The following is a 16,375-nucleotide window of genomic DNA, read 5'->3' on the forward strand; positions in this document are numbered from 1 at the left end:
TAGAATACTTTTTTCCCCCAAAATTACACTGTTTGAATAGCTGTAAAAGACGTAGAGCAACATTTGTAACAGAGAAACAACGTATTAAAATAAAAGAAAAAATAGGAAATGAGTTTTATCTAGTATGCATAGTAATATATTATTCAATACATTCTAATTTACGTTTGGAAATGATTTTTTTTTGTAAATTTCGTTCATAATATAGAGTTGAGCTGTCACGATTATTACTCTTATTACTATTATTTAATCGTTATTTTTTCTTATCTCATTCTTTGATAGCTAATAGTAGTAGAGTTAAAAAAGTGGGATACGAAGTAGTAAAAAATGTACAAGTACAGTACAAATACAACTTGTCTATTATCTTTTATCGCATATCAATGATCTATTTTTTTTTTTTTTCTTATATATATCTATTCTAAAAATTCTAAAAAATCAATGTAATCCTTTAGCAGTTCCTTAAGAATCATTCTCATCATTCGTTTAGAATAATTTTTTCTACAGAAATTTTCGAAACTATTTTCTTTTACAGTAGAATGAATCAATTTAGAGGAATAAAATGTTTTTTTATTATTTTTCATCCGTAATGAAATTATGAATTGTTATTATTTGTGTTTTCTTTAAATTATTTCCAATGCTAGAATGAAAAACAACGATACACACAATCCATGTAAATACACATGAAAAGTATATCCGTACCAAGATAAGTTGTGGGGACCGGACATCTGGTTGTTCTATAGGTTGATAGGATAGTTCGATTCGAATACAAAATTCATCACCTTCGATTTTCCTATCTGTACATTTCTACGATGAACTTACCATAGTTTGTACACATCGAGGCTAAGTCTTCTTCCATTTACCATTTGCCATTTGCCGGAAACTACAACGCCGAACACGATTCGATCGAGATCAATTTTAAGCGAATGCTACATTGGATATCTCTATAATGTTCTAATCTCTAATGATCGTAATATTTTTACGGCAAAGAGTAAGATATTTTAAATACTTTCTATATTGCTATTATCCATGGATATTATATAGAGAAATAAATCTGCGATTCAGCAACTATTTTCAATTATTTTCAACGTAATCTTTTTAGAATTTTTCGAGGGTATTTCCTTTAGAATCGTAGTACAGTCCAAAAGTAACAGCATTGCTCCAAAGGGGGGAAAAATATATATATCTGATACCGATTATATTTACACAATAATATCAGGGTACACCTTTTAATCGGTTATCCAATTATATTCGGCCACTCACTCTGTCAGTCCTTTATATCTTTGTTCACGCAAATATTAAAATAATAAAAATTCAAGCGGTACGAAGCGTGCTCTATCCACTGCGAGTTGTACGACGAGTAAATGTCAAGCAAAACCTCCAAGCAATCGCACTCGATGTTCCCTTTAAATTGTTTCGATATCACTACGCGATCGAAGATAGGCGCAAGTTAATAAACAATGATCTTTGCACTTCTGTCCATGTTCCGAGCACAACTGCCGATACCTTCTTAGTTCACCCTTCGTTATATACTAGGACACCACGTGGTCATCTAATCCATCGACCAATGATGGGGCAGCTTTAGACTGCACCGGCCAATGAACATTCTTCTTTAAGGCCGCAAGACACGTGTTTCTTGGGAAATAAGGGCACAGGCATTACGAACGAAATCGTATTTGCGTTACCGAAGTTGGACGATCGAATAGTAAACGTTACACTTTGCTCTACCTAGCTTTTCTTCTCTTTCACCTCGTGTTTTACATGATATTTGACGGTAATTATGATGAAAAACAATCAATCAATTACTTTATACAATTTTCCTTGATCATATAATTTTCATACAAACAACAAATTTTCTTTACTCGCAATTTTGTTATTCTAGGAATATTTTATTTGTCTCGATATACGTGCAAAATACTCTAACAACTCGTGTACCTACTTTGAATGCTCTTATGATCTAAAGGAACTTCGTGAATTGATATCAATTAACGAAATAAATCTATTCTTTCTCTCTCTCTCTCTCTCTCTGATTTTTTTTGGAACCTATATATTACAGGTTTTTGTCAGTTACATAAACGCTTTCTATTTCATTATATAACTTTGGTTCACCCTGTGACCTGGCTATCGCCGTCTGTTGGCAGTCTCGTTGTCTGTAGTGGTGTTTAATGATATTGTGAAGAGGTGAATCCTTAAAACATATCCCACATACATAGAGCAACGTGAACCCGGTTAGTTAAATAGCTGGATTCAACATTAGGACGACCTAATTTTTATACCTTACTTTAGATCATTACTATCTCTTTGAATACACAACATATATCGTTATTGAAATATTGTTATCCAGCTTCCTATTCTTCCTATCCTATTTTCTACAAAGAGTTCTTTTCTTCTTCTTCTTCTTCTTCAAAAAGAAAAATAACTTCTTTAAACATTCTTTCATTTTATTTTTCATTCGCGAATCCGTGCGACGTAATTGCGACTATAGAATGAAATTAACGAGAATATTATCAGCACAGATTCTATCACCAACTTGTATGGCTTTCCTCGAAGGAGGTCATGTGATAAATAACCCGAGATACGTTGTTGTTAGATGAGAATCGAGGCAACATCATTGTCAATCATAATTGCATAATCATGTCCCGCAAACGTTTGAAAATTATGCGATATCGAAGTGACATTGAACGGTCTAGGTTGCAGCGTGCAAGGGGACATCAATGCGAGTAGGAAGCGGCGAGTAAGAAATTCGTGGTGTCGCGATTCCGTTGGAAAATCCTGTGGAACGGGAACAGGTTTCTAGATAAAATGTACACAATCTCTGCTCTCGATCGGTCAAGGTATCATCGCCTAAACCGATTAATAACCGTTTCCCTTTACTCCGTTTTATAACTCGAAACTTTGACGGACAGAGACGGAGGTAGAATTGACGTGAGCGAAGGAGCTCGATTCGGAACAAGGGTGGAATGCGAGAAGCGGATGAAGATGAGGAGCCATCTAGCTAACCTTACGCCCCTGCCGTGTGTTCCCTCTGACCGAGGAGACAACGGCGAGGAGAAGGAAAGAGAGAGAAAAAGAGGACGGTGGAGGGTAACACTAGCCGAGTAAGCTCTGAACACTTCTTAGGATTCACGGCTTAGCACCCCCCGGATCCTCAGGCTTCACGTCTGCCTGGCCTAACCAGAGACTCCTCCACTGACTTCACCGGCACCCGCTGCTTCCGTTTTTCCCGCCTATCTTTCCACACCTCTCTCCTCTCTGTTCTAATTAATACTCTTTCTACGATTAGCCAAGATTAAGATCCGTCTAAATAGCTTCACCGATTGCTTCTGTTTTTCCCGCATATTTTTCTATATCTTTCTCTTCTCTGTTGCAATAATTAATACTCGCCCTACGAAGCATAGATCCTCTCTCTTCCAACATCACGCTATATTGAAATTAAGATCTTTAGATGGCCTAACCAACGACTCCTCCACTGACTTCACCGGTTGCTTCCGTTTTTCCCGCCTATCTTTCCACACCTTACTCTTCTAATTAATATTATGAGGCATAGATTCTCCGTCTTCGGTCAGCAATACCATGCTACGCTACACCAAGATTAAGATCTGTCCAGATGGCCTAATCAACGACTCCTCCATTGACTTCACCCATTGCTTCTATTTTTCCCGCCTATCTTTCCACTCTTCTCTGTTCCAATAATTAATACGAAGATTCTCTCTCTTCCAGCAATGTTAAAATTAAGATCTGTTTAAATGGCCTAACCAACGATTCCTCCACTGACTTCACCAGCTGATTCTGTTTTTCCCGCCTATTTTTCCACACCTTTCTCTTCTCTGTTCTAATTAACGAGGCATAGATTCTCTCTCTTCCAGCAAGATTAAGATCTGTCTAAATGACCTAATCAACGACTCCTCCATTGACCTCACCCATTGCTTCTATTTTTCGCCCGCCTATCTTTCCACTCTTCTCTGTTCCAATAATTAATACGAAGATTCTCTCTCTTCCAGCAATGTTAAAATTAAGATCTGTTTAAATGGCCTAACCAACGATTCCTCCACTGACTTCACCAGCTGATTCTGTTTTTCCCGCCTATTTTTCCACACCTTTCTCTTCTCTGTTCTAATTAACGAGGCATAGATTCTCTCTCTTCCAGCAAGATTAAGATCTGTCTAAATGACCTAATCAACGACTCCTCCATTGACTTCACCGGCTGATTCCATTTTTCCTGCCTAACTTTTCATACCTTTCTCTTCTCTGTTCCAATAATTAATACTCGTTCTATGAAGCATAGATTCTCATTCTTCCAGCAATACCATCCTACGCTATGTCAAGATTAGATTAAGATCTGTCTTAACTAACGACTCCTCCACTGACTTCATCGGTTGCTTTCGTTTTTCCCGCCTATTTTCCACACCTTTCTTCTCTCTGTTCTAATTAATATTACGAAGCATAGATTCTCTCTCTTCCAGCAATACACCATGCTACGCTACGCCAAGGTAGATCATGCTAAAAGATGCATGCAGAAGCTATTCTTTGGTATTCAAGGATTCAAAGGTTTGATTAGGTATTGTAGAATGCACATGCATCGTTGTTTGCACGACGATTCTTTGTTAGAAAACTCACGGAATATCAGAGAACGTTTCATCCGACGTGCGTTTCAATCATTTTCTTGTTTTACAAGTTTCGTCGCCGCTTCCCTCGACGATTGCGTCGTGGAGTCGTTGATCATATAGGTACCCACCTTAAGTTTATGTCATATTTCATATCGCAATTTTACAATGAAATAAGACAGAAACATAAGACGGCTTTCCTATGTTAGGCAACATCGTCTTCAGGTTGGATGGTTGGATGCACCTTATCCTTTTCTTCAGGGTTGGTCGGCGGAAGATGTTGTGCAGAATTGGAGAAGGATAATTCAACAACACGATTCGAGTTTTTTTTCGACTACACGTTTTGATCGTGATACTGGCGCCATTGTGTAAAAAATTTGTCATGCGATATAGTCCGTGGACAGGTAAGCGCGTTGTGTCAGATTGGTATTACGTGTCAGAAGGGTTGGACATCAGTTAGGATTTCAAACCGTGTCCTTCTGCAGACACATCTGACATTTACAAGTTGTTCTTATTTCTTCGATAAATCAAACGGATACGTTAATTGTTGTTCAACTTGTTACAACAACGCTCCGCCATTCAACAACTAATCCGTCTTTTTCTTAACCATATACGATGCATAATTGACGATCAACTTGTGTTAATTATTGCATGCAACATCTTCTCTTTGGCAACGAGGCTCGTTTTGCCAAAAATTTTTTTTCTTTAAGCTACTAAGAGCAAATGGAATGGGAAATGGACGGTTAGAAAATAAGACGTTTAAATATTTCAGCGAATTAATTAGGGATCAGATTAAAAGAAATATGCGTTTGATAATGTTGAAGAAGAACATTGCGTACGTGTACTTAGACTTATTGTTAGTTGCACATACGAATATACGCACATAAAGTTGCATAAGAAGCCCTAAATCTGCTTGAGGTAAACGGGATTAATCTCATCCACCCCACGCGAAGCCTTGTCAATCTCATTGGCGTAGAAAAATAGAGTTCTTCTGTGAATTACAATTTTTTTGGTTCTAACGAGATTCCGTTGTTCGTTTTTATGACTTCCAGCTTTTCAAAAAATATCGTGATGCTGGCCTGCATATAATTATGTTCCATGCGATTTTGGTGGATCAAAGACAAAAAAAAAAAAGTAATTTCTCTTATTGTTAAAAAGGAAAACTTGAAATGTTTCAGGGTCAATCTATCTGACGTGATATGTGTAAAAGTATACGTTTTCTTTTATCTAGCATTTGATTGAAATTGAAAATCTAAAGTAATTTAAAGGGAAACAAGTAGCAAAAGTATTGTACTAATGAATCTGATTATTCCGAATTGCAAAAAGATGTAGATATCACAATACAATAAATATTAACACATGTTTACCAATTAAGAACCAATGATTGAAACATATTGTACATTGTTATTTTAAATTTCTTTTAAAAACACAATTATAATGATGATTTGATACACGTTACATGTAATTATATAGATTTTAGTTGTATAATTTTAATTGTGGATTACAGTTTATTAAAGATTTTTAATTTCGTTTGTAAAATTATTAATCAAATCTTACTGATAACTCATTGTATTTGTCAATTTTACAAGATTACAAAGAAGACGGTAGTTTGAGAAATGATTCATATTATAATTCATATTAATAATAGCGGCCAGTATCAGTAATCAAATCATAGTAATCAAATCATATTTGAATTACAAAATGATTCATGCGTATATATATATATATGCTCTGATAAATAATGTTCAAGTAATTGAAATTTATGAGAAATCTGTAATGTAATCAGTGGAAAGAAAAGACTTTATTTTTTATATACATTCAATGGATTGTTGGTTGTATCGTTCGCGTAATTCAATCAAAATTCGATATAGTAATTTTTCGAATGAATATTGTTGCTAATAAGGGAACGAAAAAAATCTAAAGTACACGTTAAATTTGATATTTTGAAATGTTGTTTATACCGGTAGATAGCCTCGATCTTCGGTGGTAGCACTTATCCGACGGCGGCTGGCGTCACGACATCCCAATTTCACACGATTTTGCATAAATTTCGGTTGTTCCATTTTGTCACGACACACGACATTTAAAACTCTTGCATTTACGAAAATAATAAACAAAGGTTTACGGTACACCGATCATGTACGATGCGTTTGCCAAAATAACTCGTCGGTTTCTCAAAGTTTAACCTGCCATCTGGTATGCTTGGGAAATACTAATCGAGTTGTTTGATATTTACAAATTTTACAAGGGTGCTTTATTTTTTTTTTTTTTTTTTTTTTGATCCACCATCCAGTCCAACATTTAAAGATCTCGACTGGAAATATCAGGAATACTTTTAATAATATCGCATAAGTACGCGAATGTTCTTAAGTAAGAAATTAATATTTATAATGGAAGGTGGCGGGTTACAACGCAGATTGGTGGAAAATGTAATTTATTATAAAATCCTGAATGTTTACAGTGCGTTGTATCGAGAAACTAATCTCGCGTAATGGATTTTTTTTATTTCGAAAATGCGCTTTCGCATTACGTCTAAGTTTAACAATGCATCTTCTTAGACAATTAAAAAAAACAAATTTGTTTTTCTCATTTGATCTTCCTATTCGAAATTAGAAAAATATTTTCGAACGAACTTTAACTAATTTCCTTGGATATCCACGAGAACGTTACAGCATTCAAAGACTGTGCGTTTAGTAGGGCAATGGTTCGCAGTAGAAGTGTCTTGTGCTCGGTCAGACATCACTGCGCATCGGCCACTCTTTTCCTTTCGAGTAACATAACTTTTCGCAGCCCGGACACGAAACCATCCTGCCACGCTCTTAACCGGTTCGTACCACTTTTACCAATGGTCATCAAACCACCTGTTTCCCTTACCAACCCTTCCACCACGGTTACCGATGTGCCATGCTCTTATCGACCTACCTTGGTATTGCAGTTTGCTATTTTAACTTATCCTCGGTGTCCTTACATCTCTTTTACACCACATATTTTACCCCGTACGCGTGCTTTTACCCCGTGTCGATTTTCAAGTTGTGTCGCTCGAACATCGAAGAGGACGTTCAACGTTGTAGCTTTTTTTCTTTTTCTTTTTTTTTTTTTTTACATAGAATCTGACATTAAATCATTAACAGCGAACCGATCATGCAGTTATAATGAAGTGTATTAAAAAATCTTTATGCCAACGATAATGTCGCGTTAATGACGTGGACAGGTATTCGATGACGTCAGGGAAAAGTCGATTATATCCGGGCACTGAACTTTTAAACAGCTATAAAGAAAACGGTAGGGTAACAACGTATAAACTAGGAATAAAAAAGAAGTAAAAATCGATGGCAAAACATGTTATCATGCAAAATTTAACGTGAAGCAAAAATTGGTGTTAATATTCAACAGCTTTGTACTATGCCGAGACGTGAAATTTCAAACTTGCGTTTAAATAATTCGAGCGTGTAAGCACGTTTTAAAGGTCAATTGACACAGCCAGCGAAACGGTACAGCAATAGATCCGGTTAGCCTTTTAAAAATGAACCAATGGTGAACCTTGGTTTTCATTCAGTTTCACGAGCAATCGTTTTTTTTTTTTTTTTTTTAATGAAATTTGAAATTAAGGGTACAAAGCTAATTATTCGTGCCAACGAATATCGAATATGTCGATAAAATTAGATAAAGGGAAAGCGCAATAATATTGTTTCTTCGTGTTTAGAGCGGAGCTTCTTTACGTCGCGCTTGTTGGGGTCGTTCATCGGGGGTGGTTCTATAAATAGCACGCCACCTAATATATAGGTATTCGGGTCAGTAGAAGGTAAGCCAAGGGCGGCTTGTTCAAGATTTTCAACGATGCGTGATTTTTCTATACCTCGCTTCATCCGTTGACATTTATTGCTCGCAATTTTTCTTTCCATTTAACTCAACGTGGAAATTCATATTCGCGTTATTTAGGGATGGAAAATTTTTCAGAACGAAATTTTTCAAAAAAAAAAAAAAAAAACACGTTCTTCGAAGAATTAAAATTTGCGACTTTAGCGAAGAGAGAGAGAGAGAGAGAGAGAGAGAGAGAGAGAGAGAGAGAGAGAGAGAGAGATAGAATAAAAAATATACGACAATTTTTAACAGCTTACCTTCGCGCGAAAATTATTTACACACAAAGAATATCGTAAGCTTAGTTAGGGTACGTGGAGTGTATCTTTTCAGCGAGGAGGAAGAACTTAAGGAGACACCCCCTAGAAGATCTCGTGGGTTGACCCAGTTTCTCCCATGAACCGCGTATTCCATTGACCCAAGATGGTTGCCAGGCAACAGCACACCATGGGCCTTGGATATTTTGGCACAAGTGCAACGGCATCAATCCTTAAGAGGGAAGGTTTTGTATCTCGATGAGGTACGCTCGGCCTCACCTCTCGTGCCATGCCTCGCGCGAAAGAAGAGAGAGAACGTATTTGAGAATGGACGAAAAGATAGAAAAGACGAAAGCTTGGAACATGTTCGAACAAAAAGAAGAAAAAAAAAAACAAGACGATTTCCAAATCGATCACACTCGATCACACTGTTCGAACGATCAACGCACTCGCAACTCGTTTTATCAATGAGCCCGATCAGCCCGTTTTCCGATCAGCGGATACAGCCGATGTTACGTCCTTGAAAGAAGACCGAAAGTGGTTACCGAAATCGGAGGTTGCTCGGAGGTAGGATATGCACTCTCACTCACTCGCTCACAATCTGATCTCATCCCTTTCCCACTCATCCTCTTTCTCTCTCTGTTTCAGATACGTGTCGTTGTCGTAGTACCTGGTGGGGAGAGATTGTGAATGACGCAAGTCATAGGAAATCTGGGTCACCGGGTCATGCTACTCCATCCCCCTGCGAGCCCATCCTCTTCAATTGGGCTTTATTTATGAAACTCGATGTCGCACAAAATCAAACGTGTAAACCCGCGGCCAGCTTCTCCCAGCGGAGATCGCAGCGAGATCGATCGGGGGAAACGAAAAAAAAACCGTGGAACTCGGTTGGAAAAATCTTGCGTTTCCGCTCTATTCGCATTCTCACCCGCGAAAGACATCATGCGAGGACACTTTTCCAGGATCGAATTTTGGGACCTTCTTTTCCCTTTTCTCTCTCTCTCTCTTTTTTTTTCTTTTGGAATGGACAAGTCCATTCCCGTTTGTCCCGACAAATTCGCGAAGATCGATATCGATTTTCCCGTTCCGTTACGTTCTGATTAAATTTCCATCCGGGGAGAGGTGAATTTAGACGATAGGAAGATGGGAATAGATCGCGGGACGTTGGAAATTAAAAATAAATTCGTTGGAGTTTCCGGAAATCAATTCTTACGATTCGTCGCGAATACGAAACAATTGTGAAGATCCGGTAATTTTAAAAGGAGGAAGAAGGGGAATATCGCGTGAATAATTAGAGACAGATGAAGGGAAATGAGAAGGAAGAGAAAAAAGAGAGAAAAAGGAAGGAGAGGTAAAAGCGGGAAATGAAGGAAGCGTCAGGTTGAGGAGGAAGGTGAAACGTACGGCGACCTCTCGGTCCGCACAGCCTTGGAAAACTGGGGCTTTGAACTGTCATGCACCATTTCTCGATGCCTATTGCAGCCAGCAGCGAGAGAGGAGTAGAGGGGTGCAAGCCTCGTGTAGTCAGCCTCTATGACGTCAGTGAGGTAACGGCCAATCCTGTGTCCGCATTCTACTGACGTCACCACCTCCCCCGAGGTGACGTGCATTCCAAGGAAAAGAGGGGGGGCCGAGGGGTCGAGGTACACAGGGCTGTCGAGGGACAAAGGGGGTTGCAGGAAGGTGCAGGACGACGAGGATAAGTAGTGCACCATACTTTTGATCCAATTAACGCCGTTGAAAAAGAAATAAGAAAGAAAGAAAGAAAAAAAAATTAATCTAGTCTTTGCTCCACGATTAATCTAGTAATTTTAATTGATAATTGATCGTTCCATTTCGTGTCGATATTATTACTTTAACGTTCTCTTAAAATTCGACTTGAAATTAAATATTTCGTTTCGAACTTTTTACCTACGACGGTGCGTACTTCCTCCCTTGTCCTGCTTTTTTCCCTTTTTCTTTTTGCCTTCGTTTTAAAACGAGAATTTTAAACGAGAATATCCAATTTCTTTGGATATTTGATTTTCGAAACGTTCGCGTTCGCGTTCCGAAAAAAGAAAGAGAAAAAGAAACGGCAAGCAGTTCGCTGCTGAATCGAATGCACCGGGTGAAAACTAGGACAATGACGCTACCTGCTAGAGCTGCGTCATACTTGCAGGTCCGTTGAATTTTTTATGAATTATTTAAAAATTAATCGCGGTTAATCGAGCGTTGAAAAAAACATTTTACCGAACTATATTCGATGCTGGAGATGCTATTGAAAATAAAAAAAAAAAAGAACTATTAAAGGACATGTTTACGGATGAAAATGACCTTTAAATTCTCGAACGGGAGAAAGTGTTGGAAGTTTGCGTTTGCGAAAGGGGTCGGAGGGGAAAAAAAAAAAAAAAAAAAAAATGAACGAACGTGTCGCGTCACATCAGAATTGACGGATTCGAAAATTTGTCATTTGGAATAAATTGGATATCTTTCGTTTTTTCCGTTTTTTTCATTTCAATCGTTGGAAATTGTTCGGGGAGATGGCGAAAAATACACGCGAGTGTATCTCGTCTCGCGAGTGAAAGCGAAAGCTATGCGTGATTTTCTAGTCATGGTCTTGTCTATCGAGAATTTTGCGTGGGTGTGTGTTTGGGTTTCATTCGGACCACGTGCTCGTTTGTCAAGGCAATGACAACTGAAATAACACTCGATCGAGATCTCTCTGATAATAATTCAACGTTATATCCACTTTAACGAATACGCGATGCTTTGAAATTAATTATAGAATCCGATGGTGGTGAATTTAATTCGCGTGGAAACAAGTACCAACTATAGCTATTTACTTGTCGGAAAAAAAAAAAAAAAAAAAAAAAAGAAACGAAAGAAACGAAAATCATAAATCGTAATTTCGCGGGAAAAAGAACGCACTACTGACTACTTACGACATTATTCTGCGACAAATGAAACACCATACAGCCGACACTTTCCGATATCCCCTTTAGCGACGAACACTTGAGAAATCAACAATCAATTTTAACAACTTTGTTGCAGTTCTACATCATAACTTTTCCAATCATTTTTCTCGTTTTCTTTTTCCCCCCTTCCAACTTCATCCTCCGATTTCCAATACTTTTACTCTTCGAGATGAATTATTTACATTTTTACCCTTACTCCCATTGATAAGAAACTGGCATGTATTCTCGGTGCTTCGTTACGATCGATATTTCGAGACATGTGAAAGGCTGGATGTACGAACGCTTGAATGAAATTGAACCGTTTTCTGTGATCAAAATGTGATCACAATATGATCCGATCAAGGTGTGACGAGCGTGAAGGAGCGGATCCAGCCTCGAATTCGCGCGTCTCAGTGATCGAGGCCGAACTGCAGTCGGGCTAAAGCCCGATGGAACTCGACGACTTTCCACTCGGAGGCCGAGGCTGCCAGGTTTGAATGGAGCTATCTCGCGATTGGTCGGATATACAGTGACGTCACCGCATTGATTGTCCCGCGCACGCCGCACCACGTGGCCCATCGAACGTTTCTCTCTCTCCCTCCCTCCTTCCCTCTCTCCCTCTCCCTCCCTCCCTTTCATCTTCCTTTTTTCCTCCAGCCTCGCAATTTTTTCTCATCCCTCTCATCCCTCTCTCTCTCTCTCTCTCTCTCTCTCTCTCTTTTCTTTTCGCTCGGTAGAAAACTGCTTAGAAGAGGGCTGCTTTGCCAATGGGATGCGCGAGATTCTTCCTCGAATCTGTCTTACGTCTGGCCCAACGCCTAAGCACCAACCACTTAAGGTCTGCCTCGAGTCTTCCTATTTTCCTTAGGGTTACTTGCTTCGAGCACGCGCCTATCTTTCAAAGATTCCCGCTCGAGAAAAAGAGAGAGAGAGAGAGAGAGAGAGAGAGAGAGAGAGAGAGAGAGAATCGTCTGTGGCCGATCTTTATTCGCCTTCCTCTTTTTTCTTTTTCTTTTCTCTCTCTCTCTCTCTTTGAACGGTTCGCTTTTAGGCGGCGTTCGATAGATTCGATACCGACCGAGGATAGGAGAGATGATTTTCATAAATTTCTCGTCCGCGCATCACCTGGATCGATGCAAAACGAATCAAGGTCGTAGGAATAAATTTCATCGGAACGAAACGGGGGAGGAATTTCGTCATTTTCGTCCCGTATCGATTGTATCCCCAGAGAAGATAAACGGTGTCTTCTCGCGAAGTGTACACATGTCGATTTCACAAAGGTTCCTCGAGTCGAAGGTCAGTGATGTCGCCGACCTTCCTAAATATTTTCCAATCGATAACCGCTTACCTTGTAACCATCCTCCTCCTCCTCTTCTCGGGTCGCGAGATAAGTATTAAGGTCGTGCGTTTTGCCCGATTCGATCATTCTCCCCTCCTGCACGAAATCATGCATCCTACGCCCCTAGCGTCGACGCTTGTCCCGAATGCCTAATTCGACGATTCCAAAAATATCTGGTCGAAGGAGCGCAGCCACGGCGGCGGCGGGAGAACCACCACCATCGTGGATCCCTCTTCACCACCAGCCTCGTTCACCTACTTTTCTCCCCTGCTGCACCGAAATCGTCGCGTCGCGACCATTCTGTCGCCTATCTCGTTTCGAAAACAAAAGAAGGGAACATGCTTCTTCCTAAAAAAAAAAAAAAAAAAAAAAAAAAATACCTTCGTTTCGCTTCGATGAACCAGGGTTTCAACACTCGACCCTTTCCTCGATTTTCGGAAGGGGAGAAAAATGGAAACGCGATAGATACGACGAATGTGCGTCATTGAGAGCGTGCCACAATTTTTGGACGTTTCACCTATCCTCCCCTCGGGCGGAAGGGGGATGGCAGAGAGTTGGAAAGAAAAGGACGGGTGGCCGGCCAGGCAACCGGGGGTTTCAGGTCGATGCACCCCTTCGCTCGCTTGCCAACGAGGGTTCGACGCCCTGCGCCGTCCCCTGACGTCATTCCAGCGCCCTGACCCCGCTCCTCCTGTGGCTCCTCCGCCATCGAAAACCGCCCGCTAGACTAAGTTTTCGTCCTTCGAAAACTGGATCCCTCCATTCGTATCTCCGATTATTTTTTTTTCAGGTCAGTTCCAATTCGCAGAATCTGCCTCCGTCTGACTTTTCCTTTTCCTTTTTTCTTTTAATCCCGATCTCCTTGTGCCACGTTGCTTCCGTTTCACGAATATCCTCGTCTTTCCTCGATTCCATCTTTCCATCGAGGAAGCGCGGTTCTATTTTTTTTTTTTTCCTTTGACGAAAAAAATGCTCTCAAATCGACGTTCCGATTTATTGTTATCACGCGTCAATTTCCTCCTCTCGATCTCGATATTCGATTTCCATCGCGCTTAAAAAAAAAAAAGAAAGAAACGACAACAGCACGTGTCGTTTTGCCGAAAATTGGAAACAAGGAAATCTCGGGGAGGGATTCCGGTTCGCGAGCCGGTCGCGATGTATCGCGCGTGTTATCGGCCGAATTTTCAATCGATGTCGCGAATTAATATTCTCGGTGGCGCAGTCGATAACCTGTCCCTGACGTAACGCCCACGCACCACGGTGCGGTGGTGGGAATGGACGCGGGGATGGTTGGCCGGGGGAGGGTGATGGCAGCAGCGAGGGCGCCAGGGGGCGGTCAACGAAACTAGGTCACTGGAGCTTCATTCACATTACGCGGCCATTCATGAGATTTGCCAACCGTTCGGCTTTCATGCTCTCCACGCATTTCTTCGTCTTTTTCGAAAACCTTTTTTCCTCTCCCTTGTTCCAACTTGGAGGAACACCGTTCCCCCGATTCATGCCCATCTTCCTTCTCAACCACCTGCTCGATTTCCCTCCCATCGTTTTCCTAGGTTAAAAACGAAACGGAACGGATTCCACCCCCTTTATTAACAGTTATCATCCAGTTTCCAAATTCCAAACTGTGAAATCGAAGTTTTTCCCATATCTTATTCTACTTTAGAAAATTGTAATCGCTTCCCAACCCTAAAATACACGCGATAATTACACGCATCGATTAGTTTTCAATCCTCGATGAAGATAACCGTGGAACAAGTCTATGGATCATGCGAATAGAGGAAAGATTAATCTATTATGATCGTGCTCGTGTATTGGGTAAGATCGATAAGAAAGGGTAGTATATATCGGCGTGGAGAGTGTGAATAGGTTGAAGCTCGGCCATTTCTCAATAAACTTTGGAAAGCGTCTTGAAGCGGTCCGGCTGGGTCCGTCCGACCTACTTTCGCCCGGGCAATGACGTTGGGTATGACGTCACGGGAGCGGAAACTGGGCCGCGAGGTCGAAGGCATCTCGTCGGTTTCCCATGGATACTTGCCCCCTTGCTCGATGCCTCGATTCATTGAAAAAAAGGAGTGGGATGTAATATCGTTATCCCCATCGAGCGCGGCCCATTGTTAGGCATTGTTTTCCGCTTTTATTCATGGCCCCGCCGTCTCTTTCACGCGGTTCAAGATTAAGATCAATTTCCATCTCTCTCCATTTTCCATTTCGAAAACTACTCGTTGAAAATTGAGATTCTCGATCGACGATACTCTACCATCTCTTATGAGACAGATAGATGACGTAGCGAAGCCACGATCGATTATTTTAATTGTAAATAACACCGATTTGTCAAGAATACGATCCTGTCCGGACACGACCTCGTTTGACTTACGTCGAAAACGCGACCAATCTGTACCCGTATCGATGTTTGCTCGTCAAAATTTATCGGTTAACCGCATTGCGCATTGCCGAATCGAAAGGCGCACCAAATTTTCTTCTCTTTCTCGCTGATCCCTCGTCGATGAAAAAAATCGCAAGCTATTGTTTCGAAACTCGATTAATCGAGTCGATCGATGCCACTGCGACGCTCGAATTATTTAATTAAGACGAATCTTGGAGGTATTTTTTTTTTTTTTTTTTTTTAGAGATCGACACGAGGAACAACACGTAACCGATGTCGAGCCAATATTGGGTTCGGCATTGACATCGTTTTGACATTAAAAAAGAGAAAGAAAAGAAAGGAAGAAAGTGTTGGAAATCCTCTTACCACTCGCCGACACGTATAGAAAGGGTATCGCAATTCCGGGGTAAATAGAAAAACAAGGAAGGGAGGAGAATGGCAGGATGTAAGGAGGAAAAGGGTGAGTCGAGACTGGATGGATTGGAGGGAGGGGGATGTGGAGGAGGAGGAGACGGTGGTTGAGCGGGCGACACTGGTTAGGGGAAGGAAGGAGGAAGAGGCGATAAAAGCGGCGCGGTGGTTGGGGGAGGGGGTAGGGGTCGGTGATGGCTATTTTTGGAATGTGGGTCACCCATAAACCCCGGCTTGTCCCGTGACGTCACAGGATCGTCGTCGTGGCAACAGGGACGCAAGGGTTAATCACCCTTGGTTCAGAGCTACCTTCACCATCGCACCCCCTATTCCACCCCCCATCACCTCTCTCTCCCCAAGTTTACCTGTACCGCTTCGATTAGATGCGGAATATGCATCTATGTGTTAATTAATTAATGCGCTTTATGGACGAAGAAATTATTGAGAAATTATTGGGAAAAGATGGTTGCGATAGTTTAAGCGATTTGTGTGTCTATCTTTATCTGTTTTTGAATGCATTTCTTTTTTTTTTTATTTACTTCATTGTCTCGGTATCGAGGCTCGGATTGTTGAGTTAAATGTGCAGCTATTTTTTT

This window comes from Apis florea, unplaced genomic scaffold (assembly GCF_048593485.1).
Source record: "Apis florea isolate Af1SG1 unplaced genomic scaffold, ASM4859348v1 contig_2495_pilon, whole genome shotgun sequence".
Taxonomy (NCBI): Eukaryota; Metazoa; Arthropoda; class Insecta; order Hymenoptera; family Apidae; genus Apis; species Apis florea.